This window comes from Aulonocara stuartgranti (genome assembly GCF_965226115.1).
Source record: "Aulonocara stuartgranti genome assembly, chromosome: 13".
In the NCBI taxonomy this organism is placed as follows: Eukaryota; Metazoa; Chordata; class Actinopteri; order Cichliformes; family Cichlidae; genus Aulonocara; species Aulonocara stuartgranti.
This window is the reverse complement of record NC_138949.1, coordinates 8,295,537-8,308,926: the sequence shown is the minus strand read 5'-3', so window position 1 is coordinate 8,308,926 and position 13,390 is coordinate 8,295,537. Positions and strand designations below refer to the sequence as shown.

Below are 13,390 nucleotides of genomic sequence, written 5' to 3'. Positions count from 1 at the left end.
TTACCGGACTAATCGTTCCACAGACGATGCCATATCTCACCTGCTCCACACATCCCTGAGTCACCTGGACACTGGCAGAGGGAATTATGTTAGGATGCTGTTCGTGGACTACAGTTCAGCATTCAACACAATAATTCCCTCTAAGCTTTTCACCAAGTTGACGGATCTAGGACTCAGCTCATCACTGTGTCAGTGGATCCTCAACTTCCTCACAGACAGACCCCAATCAGTGAGGGTGGGAAAACAAGTCTCCCCCTCCATCTCACTCAGCACTGGAGTGCCTCAGGGCTGTGTTTTAAGCCCCCTGCTGTACTCACTGTACACTTATGACTGTGTAGCCACATCCGACACCACCTCCATTGTCAAGTTTGCTGACGACACTGCTGTTGTGGGCCTGATCTCCGACAACATCGAGACGGCCTACCTGGAGAAGATTAGGAACCTGGAGACCTGGTGCCAGGAGAATAACCTCCTCCTAAACATCAGCAAGACTAAGGAGCTGATCGTGGACTTCACTACAAAGCAGGTGAGGAATTACAAACCCCTCATCATCAGTGGCACGCCAGTGGAGAGAGTGGACAGTTTCCGATACCTGGGTGTCCACATCACTCAGGACCTGTCATGGTCCTGTCACATCAACACCCTGGTTAAGAAAGCCCGTCAGCGTCTCTTCTTCCTCAGAAGACTTAGAGACTTCCATCTGCCACTGAAGGTGCTCAAGAACTTCTACTCCTGCACCATCGAGAGCGTCCTGACGTCAAACATCTGCACCTGGTTTGGGAACAGCACCAAGCAGGACAGACGAGATCTGCAAAGGGTGGTGCGCTCGGCAGAACGCATCATTCAATCAGAGCTCCCTGACCTGCTGTCCATCTACACCAAGCGGTGCAAGTCCAAAGCTAGGAAGATTATGATGGACCTCTCCCATCCCAACAATGGACTCTTCTCACTGTTGAGGTCTGGGAAGCGCTTCCGCTCCCTTAAGGCCAAAACAGAGAGAATGAAGAGGAGCTTCTTCCCCCAGGCTATTCGGGGCCTGAACCAGGTGTAGGACTGGACTCTCCCAAACACGTCACTATAAGACTGGACTCTCACACACGTCACCACACGCACCACCACACATTTCCTATAATCCTATAATTCCTATAATTTATAATCCTTATCTTTATAATCTCTTCTGCTATTTGCACATTCTTTACTGTAAATTCCTAAGTTAATTTGTAAATTTTTGTAGTAAATTGTAAATATTGTAAAACGTTTCTTCTGTCATTTAATGGTCGGGCATTGTACAGCTACAAGCATTTCACCCCCATGTCATACTGTGTATGGTTGTGTGTGTGTGACAAATAAAATTTGAATTTGAATTTGAATTTGATTAAAGAATGTTAGCTACCGCTCACCGCTCGTCTGCAGGCTTTATTTAAATGGGAAACGTCCACAACAGGCAAAAAAAAAAAGCTTTTTGCTAAAAAAAAAGATTTAGAGCAGAAGTTTTTTGCAATGCATTTTAAAATGAAAACATATTGCATTTATTTACAATTAAAGACACAGAGCAGAAAGTGTGTTACTGTTTGACATCCACAGACACACAAGAAAAGAAGCAGGCAACATGAGGTCAAGTTATGGCAATTTTATTTGTGTATTTCAATACATGTATTTAGATTAGAGTTTTTAAAAAACAAACAAACGTCCCAAGAAGAAGGATGGGGTGAAAGAAAGGTGGAGAGAGGGGGAAGGAGGAAGAAACTATTGATGCTGCTGGGTCAGTTCTTTCTCAGCAGTCTGCTCCAGAATCCCCTCCTGTCCTCGGCTTTCTTTTCTTTTTCTTTTGCCTTCAGTTCTTTTAAGGTTTTGTTGAGCTGCTCCTCGGCATCTTTAAATTTTTCTTTTAGCTGCTGTTTGGCCAGTTTCACTTTCTGTTTGAGGAGCTCTTTAGCTTCCTTTTTGTGCTTTCGTATTTCTTTAAGTGCGTCTTTGCAGTCTTTCGTGGTCACCGTCATTTCTTCCTTGAATACCTTCACCTCAATTTTCTCTTCTGCAAGTTCTTCTTGCACTTTCATCAGTTCCTTCTTCATGTTTTGAGTGTAACTCTTTGTATCTTCCATTTCTTTCTTTGCTTCCTGTATTTTAATTTTCTCTTCCTCCAACACTTTTTGAGCTTCCAACAATTCTTTCTTCAAATTTTCAATCTCATTGTCTGCCTCATGTTTACGTTTTTTCTCTTCTTCAAGTTGTTGCTTTACATACAGTAATTCCTTCCTTAGTGTTTCAGCTTCAGCCATTACATTTGCAGCTTCTTGTGTCGCCAACTGCATTTTCCTTTTTCCCTCTTCAAAAGCTTCCTGCACCTCCTGTAATTCCTGTATCACATTTCCTGCCTCCTTCTTTGCAGTTTGATATTTATTTTTGGCTTCTTGTGCTGTGCTTTTCTCTTCCTCCAATGCTTTTTGAGCTTCCAACAGTTCTTTCTTCATGTTTTCATTCTCGTTTTCTGCCTGTTGTTTTCCCATTTTCTCTCCTTTAAGTTTGAGACCCACATGCAGTAATTCCTGCAATACTACTTCAGTTTCAAACTTTGAATTTTTAGCTTCTCCTCTTGATTTTTCTGCCTCTTCTTTTAATTTGACATTTTCAGCCTGTATCATTTGAAATTCTTCTTGCAGGTTAATCAGCTGTACTGAATTGTATGGTGAAGCACTCGCCGATCCTCTTCTCGTTCTCCCTCGATTCATTTTGGCCTTTTAAACAAAGGAACCAACGTATTGTAGAGGAGTGAAGTGAAGTTTTCGATGTTTTCTTCGTCAACTGTCGTTTGTCCTGCACAGAGATGCTGCTGTAGATGTGTCTCTAGCTGTGTCTGGATACAATGAAACATGCTGGAACTAAGTGCTTGTGTTGCACAGTTCTACTAAACATTCCATTTCATGCATGCTCCGCCCACATGGTCAGGAATGTCAGGTGCTACATCGCCAAATGCTGCTCCCGTTGCCTAGCAATAACAGCTGTTTACTTTTTGGGGTCTGGTTCATTATTTAATAAAGAAAACATGTCCAAGTATCGGGTGCTTAGGCTCAGCGCATATTCTAGCCTGCTGTGTGGGTGGGCAGCTAGAAATCACTGGTGGGCAACATGAGTGAGGAGAAAACTGGAGCAGCCAAGCAAGGAGCTGCAGGTTGCTGGTTTGAGTCTCTGTTCAGATGCTGGTGTCTCCTCTCTCTGAGATGTCTGCAAACAGTCCCAGATCAAACAATAAGAATAATAAACAAACACGTGACTAAAATAACAATTATGACTCTGATGTGTTTCATGTGTAGCAGGATGGCCTCTATACAGCAGTCGCTGCAAGCATCCACATCGCCACACTTACTATTCTTTTAGCAGGCGTGCTGGGCTCCTCCTAAGGAAAGTTTGAAACTTCATTTCCTTCATGCTGGTGAACTTTTTACCAAATATTTTCATCAAAGCTTCTCCATCACTGACAGGGATTGTTTGGATCTTCACACTCATCTCCACGAACCCTAAAAAATGAGTCTCACTTTGCTCAGGGGACGACCAAAGTTAAACTTACCTTGGCTGTATCCCAATTCAGCATCTGCAGCCTTAAAGGCCGCATTTTAAGGCCAATTACGTCACAGCGACACGACGAAGGCTGTCCCAATTCAAAGGCTGCTCGAAATGCGGTCCTCAAATGCGTCCTTCATTTCATTGAATTTTAAAGATGTGGCGGTGTATACTTCGTGGCCCAAAATATCCCAGAATGCATAGCGCGGCGGTGGGTTTGGATAATTTTTCCGGGGAAAAAAACGGCCAAAGAGGGGCGGCCGAAGAGTAAACTTTTAAAAGTAAGTACTGAATATTATGTTACTTATTTATGTGCGAATGTTTAATAACGAAGAACATTAAAAAATTACTGTTGGCCAAATGTCAACCAAATGTATGTCTCTCATATATATAACACAGTTATATATACTGTGTCAAAGAAACCTGTCTTTGAGTGAAGATTTAAGGTGACAGGAAATATAAATAATATAAATAAATGCAGCTTGAATCTTTACTGAAGCTCAGTATTTGAAACAGAGTTCATTCACTGCTGAAGTAACTAATAATGATTGAAATTATAACTTTAATATTGGCCATATTATATTTACATTACCAAAGTGAGATGACTTTAGTCTCATGAACAACATTAGCTAATTGTTATTTACTAGGTAATCTTAAATGACTGTTCAGTACAGAAGTGAAGCCCAATAATCATGATTTCACAGTCAGCCTCAGATACTTATCAAATCAAAGCTCATGTACAAACAAACAAACAAACAAATGAACAAAAGATTTTCTCCTTCATTTCTGTCAAACAAAGCTGTATGAAACGTTTCCAGCTGTTAGTGTCATGGTTAATAGGCATCCAGGGCAGCGCGACGGAGGCTAGACCGTCCCATTTCACAAGCCTCTCACCTCCGGCCTTTAAGTACGCAGCCCTTGTGGACCGTTAAGGCTGCGCACTTTAAGGCTGCAGACCCTGAATTGGGATACAGCCCTTGTGTCGTTAGGAGCCTGAACCGCAGTAAAACTCCGGTGAGGTCAATGACCTTACGCTCTCCCACTGTCACACGTTGATGACGTATTTGGAAATCAATTCGGGTGGGACCAGTGTTGCCAACTCCTCAGTAAGGAAAATCGCTATTGGTTGTCCTAAAAGTCGCTAGAAGTCGCTAAATGATGTCATCGCCTAATTTGCATAATTGGTCATGCTAATGTAATGTAACATCGTGGAAGAGACATAAAGTCAGTAAAAAACGTCTTAAATGCATTTAGAATTTATTTAGAACTACAAATTAAATTTCTTTTAGCAATTATTGTTTTTTTTAATGTCACAATTCCAACCCTGCTCCTTTATCCGGGCTTGGACCGCCAAAAGCGACCCGAAACAGGCACTCTGGTGGAGTTATTGTGTGTGTGTGTGTGTGTGTGTGTGTGTGTGTGTGTGTGTGTGTGTAGTTTTAAACTTTGTGGTCCACAAAACAACATAACAGTAAAAGAAGAACTGACTGTGTTACAGTCAGTGCGGGAGCCCTGCCCCGATAGCAGCTGGGGGAGGACTATCCTCCGCCTGTGAGCGCTTTGGCACGGGCGAGGTGCCCACCGCAACACCCGCTGCTTATTGAGAGTAAGAGCGATACGCGCTTTCACGTCAAAAAGTCGTCATAAATAAGTCTCTAATAACGCCAGAAAAAGTCGCCAGATTTGTCGCTAGGCGCGTTTCAGAAAAAAAGTCACTAAGGTGGTCTGAAAACTCGCTAAATATAACGACAAATTCGCTAAGTTGGCAACACAGGGTGGGACATGACAACACCGCCACCTGCAGGAAGATTTTCTCTCTGGTACCTTGTGTTCTGATACCTGACAACTTTTTTCTTGACAACTGAGACCTGACATTTTTTTGTCTGATACCTGACAACTTTTTTCTTGACAACTGAGACCTGACATTTTTTTGTCTGATACCTGACAACTTTTTTCTTGAGAACTGAGACCTGACAATTTTTTGTCTGATAACTGACAACTTTTTTCTTGACAACTGAGACCTGACATTTTTTTGTCTGATACCTGACAACTTTTTTCTTGACAACTGAGACCTGACATTTTTTTGTCTGATACCTGACAACTTTTTTCTTGACAACTGAGACCTGACATTTTTTTCTCTGATACCTGACAACTTTTTTCTTGAGAACTGAGACCTGACAATTTTTTGTCTGATACCTGACAACTTTTTTCTTGAGAACTGAGACCTGACAATTTTTTGTCTGATAACTGACAACTTTTTTCTTGAGAACTGAGACCTGACAATTTTTTGTCTGATACCTGACAACTTTTTTCTTGAGAACTGAGACCTGACAATTTTTTGGTCTGATACCTGACAACTTTTTTCTTGAGAACTGAGACCTGACAATTTTTTGTCTGATACCTGACAACTTTTTTCTTGAGAACTGAGACCTGACAATTTTTTGTCTGATAACTGACAACTTTTTTCTTGAGAACTGAGACCTGACAATTTTTTGGTCTGATACCTGACAACTTTTTTCTTGAGAACTGAGACCTGACATTTTTTTGTCTGATACCTGACAACCTGACATTTTTTTGTCTGATACCTGACAACTTTTTTCTTGAGAACTGAGACCTGACAATTTTTTGTCTGATACCTGACAACTTTTTTCTTGGGACCTGACGATGTCCTAAAATGTACACCGTACTGATGGCTCCTTCCTCTTTACCTTTGTATGATTTCTAGAAGTAATATCAGATTTTGACAGACCACAGGATATTCCTGCATTTGAATATTTCTATTTGCACATTAGACTTTAAACAAATGACAGTGTTTTGTTTCTGAAATGACCCTCACCCCATGCAGCCTTGTAGTGAGTCTTTCAGTGTCCTTGCATGTAGAGATTTCTCAATCTTTTAGTGATATTTTTGTTCTTTGCAAAAGGTTTAGTGGGTAAATAGTTCAGTATTTTTGGTAGTTAATCCCTCCACATCAGTATGTCTGAAAGACTCAGCCTCTCTGGGAGGCTCTTTTCATACACGGTCAGTTACTGACGTGTTGTAAATTAAATTAATTAGATGTAGGATGTTCCACCAGGTGCTTTTCTTTAGAGTTACACCATTTTTCCAGTCTTTTATTGCTCCTGCCATGCAGAGCAGACCTGACTTTCTTTGACCTTTTGTCTGCAGTCTGCTATAACACATCTGAGATATATTAGCTGTTTTCAAAGGATAGACAGGGGGGAGCAGAAAAGGTTGGATGCTAAAGATAAGAAAAATGTATATACTTACTGAAATGATCTTATTCTTTCTCATATTAGTATCCTTTGTCCCGTTTTGATCTCACCTTCCTCTTCCCTTTTCCAGTTTTTTAACTGTCCTTATTAAACACACTATCATTTTGAATATACTAAAAATTAATTAAATACGTGCAGAATTTACATTCTCCATAACAGCGCTGAAAGTTATGGGGGACATTGTTTTATTGTCACAGCATAATAATAAAACCTATTTTTCTTTGTGACCCTCCAAACTACATCCTGGAGCTGTTGGGATTAGACCACTGAATACACTAAAGCAGCGGTCCCCAACCTTTTTTGCGCGACGGACCGGTTCATGCCCGACAATATTTTCACGGACCGGCCTTTAAGGTGTCGCGGATAAATACAACAAAATAAAACTAGTACCGGTACCGAAAAAAAGAAGATTTATTCATAACACACGTGAAAAGACCCAGGAAAACAGAGTTAACGATAAAAACGATAACAAAATAACGCTGAAAACCGATAAAAACCCTGAAAACCATACATTTCACACCTGAGCCTCAACTCTCGCGGCCCGGTACCAAACAACTCACGGACCGGTACCGGACCGAGGCCCGGGGGTTGGGGACCGCTGCACTAAAGGTCATTTAAGATGTCATTTTAATGCTCCAACTCTCCTCTAGACATCCTGAATATCTGCACTTTTTTGTGGAGACATTTGTTGACATTTCCATTGACAGGCCTGTCTGATAACTAATCAACAACTGCTGCTCCATATCTCAGCCAATCACTAGTGTGATTCTAAAAATAATAAAGTGAATTAACTTCACTGAGCAAGTCGATTCATGGACGATGTGACTAAGACCCTGCGTTGTCTTACTCAATATTCAAGGAAACAACTGATAGCCTTCTTTGATACTTTCAAGGCTGTCAGAGCCCAGTTTGAGCTCAAGGTTAAATAAGCAACAATGTCCAAACAACAAAAAGGAGTTCACTTGCTGTTCCACTCCTCGCCACAGGTAGTTTTATCATCTATGTGCTGTGTCATGGTGACTGTCCTATATTTACAGAGTCCCTTGTTTGCAATATTGATGTGTCATGTGATGATAACGTAACCAAAAGATCCATATTTTTGCCAAGTTGCCAAGCTCCATTGTTTCCATCCCTATATTTTGAAAAATAGGTTATGTACTCATTAAAATGGCATGGTTTATTTTTAAAGAGGTTAGGGTTACAACATTACTCATAAAGATTCAAGCTCCATTCCTAAAATTGTGTTCAAAGAGAATCATGCAAAAGGGATCTGAACCCTTTCATAAAATGTTTAGCATTGTGGCTCACGAGCTAGGTGCAGATTGTGATAAAACAGCATCACATTTAATATTAATAAAGGAGAGTGGGGTGTTTGTTATGGCAGAAGCCTGTTTTTTACCACAGCTAACACAGTTTACAATCAGCAAATCTCTGAATTCCATGTGATGTCCCTACGATAATATCCAGATACCCAGAGAACAAACCCAGAGCAAACTCCACACAGAAAGACCCTAAACCGGATGGTGGAGTCAAACTCAGGACCTTCTTGCTGGGAGGCAACAGTACTAACCACCCTTTATATTTTCTAGTGTAATCGGTTTATTTATTCACCTTTATGCTCCTTTAAATTTTATGGAAAATTAGGCAAGATTTAGCTCTTATTCAAAACCTGAGGGTAACCCTAACCCTCTAAAAATGCTAACCATCGATGTTGTTGTATTATACATCTGCTTTCCATTTTAAAAAGTATAATATTTATGTAATATTATAACATAAGGAAACGAGTTAATTTAAAGTTTCTCTATGAGTTCAATAAAGGTAGATCTCTCATGTTCGGTTTCTGTTCTTCTCAGTGAAATGGTCCATTATTAACACTCTGTTTTTCTTCATCGCTTCTGTTTTTCCTCGCTGTCAAATTCACCTCATTCAAAATGTCAGTGTAACTATTTTTATCCAATAATCTGTCTTCCCACGTTCTCTGAACCAATCAGGCCCCTACCCCCTGTCCTTTAAATTCATAATCATCTGTCACTGTGACTTTCAAGCCACCCATCGTGCTTCCCTCCTCCTCAACATCTTCATCTTATCCAGGCTGTCCATCTCCTGTCCACCCAGGCTGTCTACATCAGCCATCTGCTTACTGTACTCCCTCAGCCCCACCACACATTTTTGTGATACATTTTGCTCTTTTATTCCAAATGAAATCTTCTTTAATCCTCTGAGTTCTCAGTCATCAAAGGTGATAACCCTGACCACAGTGTAATTCTGCACTTTGAAGAAAGGCAAAACAGAGTCTTTGGGGATTAGTTTTTGATATGTGTCCATTAAAATGATCATTTAATTTGTTTCCTGATTGCTAAGAATTGCATATTCTTATTGCACAGGGTTAGGGTTAGAGTCATTGGTGATGATGACTTAGAGTTTCAGGGTGTTAGGTAGAATAAACCAACTCAAAAATTAAGCCAGTGCAACAAGAGCAAAAGAACTGCCCTGTAATTTATCAAGTGGTCGCTTGAGGCTGGTTTGAAAAGTGAGTAAATCCTCATGTGTCCCCATGCAAAAATGTTAAACTGTTGACCAGCTTATAATAACATTTCTAACCAAGCTTTCTTGGTGCATTAGCTGATAATTCAGCACCTCACCCTGTTTCATGATTTTCGCCAGAAATAGTGGACCGAAACAGAACTGCTGAGACAGATGCTTTAATCTTGAGAGCAAGCAAGAAAATTTCACGGTGTTTATTACAAAACCCAAGAATATGTTGGGCAGGTGAATGGAGGCACAGGGCAGAGGTGTCGGGACATGAGCATCTTTGCTGGGGAGTTTTCCAGACCAGTGGGAATGTTCAACAGAGAATAGCTGGAAAGGAGGAAGGCGGACACACCAGATGTGATCTAAGATGAGAGAGGAGGTGTATGATAAGTGCATGTGTAATAATCAAATAACACACAGAACCATGCACTATTTACCACTAATGTAGCTGACGACTTGATGAAGAGGGGGTAGTTGCACTGTAGCCATGGGGAGGATGAGCCGATGCCAGCCAGAGCTGGAGCAGGTGAGAGAATATGCCTCCTGTTGGTGCTCACCACACACACACTCATTTTCATGTCTTAGTAGGGACACTGATTATGTGGCAAAGTTGATCTTTGTTGTGCAGGACCGGTGGAATTGTTCTACATGCTGTTTGTTCCTGATCTACGCACAGGTGCCAAATTAAAGTCGGAAAGTGCAAAATGACAAACAAGGAGAGAAACATAACACATTATCGCTGTCACATCTATCATGTCTCAACCAGAACCGTCTAAAGCAGTCAGGAGACTTGAAAGACCTGGAATTAGTGTTAGGAGTCAGGAGTGCTCATACACAAGTGAGTCAGAGAATTTCATTTCATGGGAAAAGAGCATTTCCAGTCTATAATCACAATCAAACATTAAACAAAATTGGAAACAGTTCCTACTATGCATGAGCACAGGGGAGGTTTTATATACTACAGAGATGCAATCTAGCAATAAAGACTGTGGCATCGCTTTTATATTCATAAACTTCTTTATGTTCTTTCTGCAGACCCGTATCTGATACTGTATGCTATGGGCTATCGTCCCATGCAGTCACATTAGATAAGTTCATCTGTGGTCTGATTGCTTCCATCAGCAACCTTCTGATTGCTCACCTTCTGTTTTCACACTTCACTGTGGTTGTGTTTAGGAAATTATGTTTCTGATTGAGAAGGCTGAGTTTAACAGAATGTCCTGGACTCTCATTAGCATAGTAAAATAGCTACTTAGTCAAGTAGAAGAATTTCATTTACTGGAAGTGGGCTTCTGCGCCCAGTGGGACGATTGCTTCCTCATTTTGTTAAGTATTCCCCACCGACTCCAGTACTCCACTGTGTGTCTCCCTCCCTTTTTATCCATTTGATCCCTTGATTGCTGGTGTAAGCGTGTGAATCTTAATGGTTGTAGGAATATTCTTGCTGATGAGACACCATATGTGCCATGTGTATCTCTGTGCTGCTTTCCATTCATCAGAGTGGCATTAGGGCTTTTTTTTTTTCCTTCTGTAATGTTCTACAGATGCTTACCTGCAGGGTGCACGCTAGACTGGTCATAAAAATACAAATTAACTGTGATTTATAAAGAAAGTCTGACAGACATTTACCTGCATCACGCAGTGCAGCTCGACTTTTATAAGGCAGCAGTGAAGGAAGCGCAAACATAGTAAGGTTTCGGGTGTATATTCCACACAAGGAGGGAGCCTCAGCCAAGACTCCTACATCAGAAGAAAGGCCACGCCCCCCCACTGTGGCCATCCAGCTAAGACTGTCAGAGTTTGACATCTAATTTTTTTTAGACTGTAAGTTTTCTTCTTTTGACAGCATCTTTTTACAGCAGTGACTAGTAAAACCTTTTTTTTACTTTTAAGTCATCTCATCAGATTTTTCTAATGCTCTGTTTGTAATCAAAGAAACTGGTAAATAATTACATTTAAAACTGAAACACTGGGAAAATAAATATTCACCTTTAAATGTTGATTTCATTTTCAAACCACTTCTCCTCAGTTTGCTGGACTGACTATGTGTTAGTGATGGGAAGTCCAACTCTTTTCAACGATTCACCTCTTTTGGCTCCGCTCCCTTTGAAGAGCCTTCCAGCTTAGCCTAATTTAGCAAATACGAAGTTTGTGTGCTGGGAATCAATTTTTTATTTAGGATTTTCGGAATGAATAACTTGCCCTAACTTACCTCTCTTAAGTAAGCTTTATTCGTTTTTTGATGCAACGAGTTTGGATAATTTTTTCAAGTTATGGGAACTAATTAGATTTTACAGTGTAAAAGCTTTATTTTTATTTATTTACTACTACTAAGGAGAACATACATGGGGTCTAAGGCCCTGATAAAAGTTTGAACTCTTGGTCGCACTTTCTATTGCAGCTGTGTATTAAAATGGTAATAGTTGGGTAACAAGGCAGAAAAAGGAGTGTAACAAAGTGATGTTTTCTGACAGAGTAGCTAACAGTAGCTCAGCAGCTAACTTTAGAACTTTAAGTACTACTAAAAGATAACACTGCATAAAACTAAGGTTGTCTTGAAATAAGCTGACCATTATTATTGTACAAATGCATAGAGAACTAGATGTGATTAGTTGTACTTTTAGGTAATACTGATACATCGTGGCTAATGTTATTTAGAGTATTCACTCTAAAAATTGTCACCCAAATGCAGGACTGCTGAGAAAGTGTGCTATGTTTATTACAAAGACTGGATGGACTGAACTGAGAGAGCTTGTTACGGCCGAGACCGTTTTAGACGAGTGACAGGACTCAAATGCAGGACGCCGAACAGCACGTAAGTAGATTTTAAGGATAATGTTTAATGACTCCACAAATATTCATAAACAAAAGGTGAGTTAGACAAGTACGACGTTCCACCACTGAATCTAAGTAACAATCTGGTCCGGGTCAGAGGGGACAGCTATTCCGGGGATTGGACTGGAAAGCGAGTCACATTAAATCCAGGAAAAGGTCGGGGTCACTGTAACAGAGTGCAGATGTTCAGATACGGATAAGGAGACATATGAATATGTTGTTGGTTCAGAATCCTCCTTCGTACTGCGTACTTGCCACAGGTGGTCGGAGATGACGTAGAGGGGTGAGTAGTCCGGGTGTGTAATCCAAAAACTCCTGGCGTGGAGGCAGAGAGGCAGGTAGGTGATTCGGGTAATAGCCTGTGGGACTGCCAGATGGTCCAATATCCAAGTAGGAGCTCTTTGGCAGGGATTGGCAGTTAGGTGTAGCTAAGAGAGAGGCGCACAAAAGACAAACATACAGTGAGGCAAGGTGATTCACAAAATACATAGGGAATCATGGCGGTGGCCTGCACTGACTGATGTTAGCAGAGAATCTGGCGAAGAGAGATTGAGTACGCTGGCCTTATGAGTCCCCGGCTAAATTACCCACAGGTGTGAGCGATCAGCAAAAACACTGAGGCCCCTCCCAGGGGTGGAGACGCCAGCTCGGAAGGAGACACACTGGCACACACCCGGACCATGACAGAGCTGAACATAAATGACTGAATGACAGGAAACAAAAGCTGGGAGGAGACAAGAAACTGAGAGAAACTGAGGGCTTAAACAGACTGGATGGTGAAGAGGATTAGAAACAGGTAAGAACACAGCTGGAATAAATCTAAGAATAATTAAGCTAAATCTAGTGCACATGTACAAAAGACTAACACAATAAAACAGGAAACATATGGGAAAACTAAACAGCGACAACAGGTCCAAAACTGAAAACGCTGTGTTGACACAGTCGACAAAATTAAGCAGTCCAGTATCAACAGTTTAGGTGAGCGGGTTAGAGGTTTGAAGTACTCAGAATGTAGGTATCCACGCCCAGGGAATTTTGTAGTGGTTTATTTCTAATGATAGGCATTAAATATTCCAGTATGTTCCAACATGTTATTTTGGGATAAAATTTTTTTTACTGTATAACAAATTATAATGGTGTGGGTTTTTTTGTTTTTTTTTATAAAACAGTCCAGATCTGTGAAATTG

The 13,390-nt window shown here is 40.8% G+C and overlaps 1 long non-coding RNA gene across 1 annotated transcript; it reads right to left on the bottom strand.

Annotated features, from left to right (window-relative positions):
• Nucleotides 1-12,212: 12,212 nt before the first annotated feature.
• On the bottom strand, nucleotides 12,213-13,200 carry LOC309719971. Its single transcript, XR_014280371.1, has 3 exons — nucleotides 12,722-13,200; nucleotides 12,455-12,631; nucleotides 12,213-12,369 (listed from the first exon to the last, which is right to left on the bottom strand). It is a non-coding gene; the product is annotated as an uncharacterized lncRNA (long non-coding RNA).
• Between the last annotated feature and the right edge of the window lie 190 nt (nucleotides 13,201-13,390).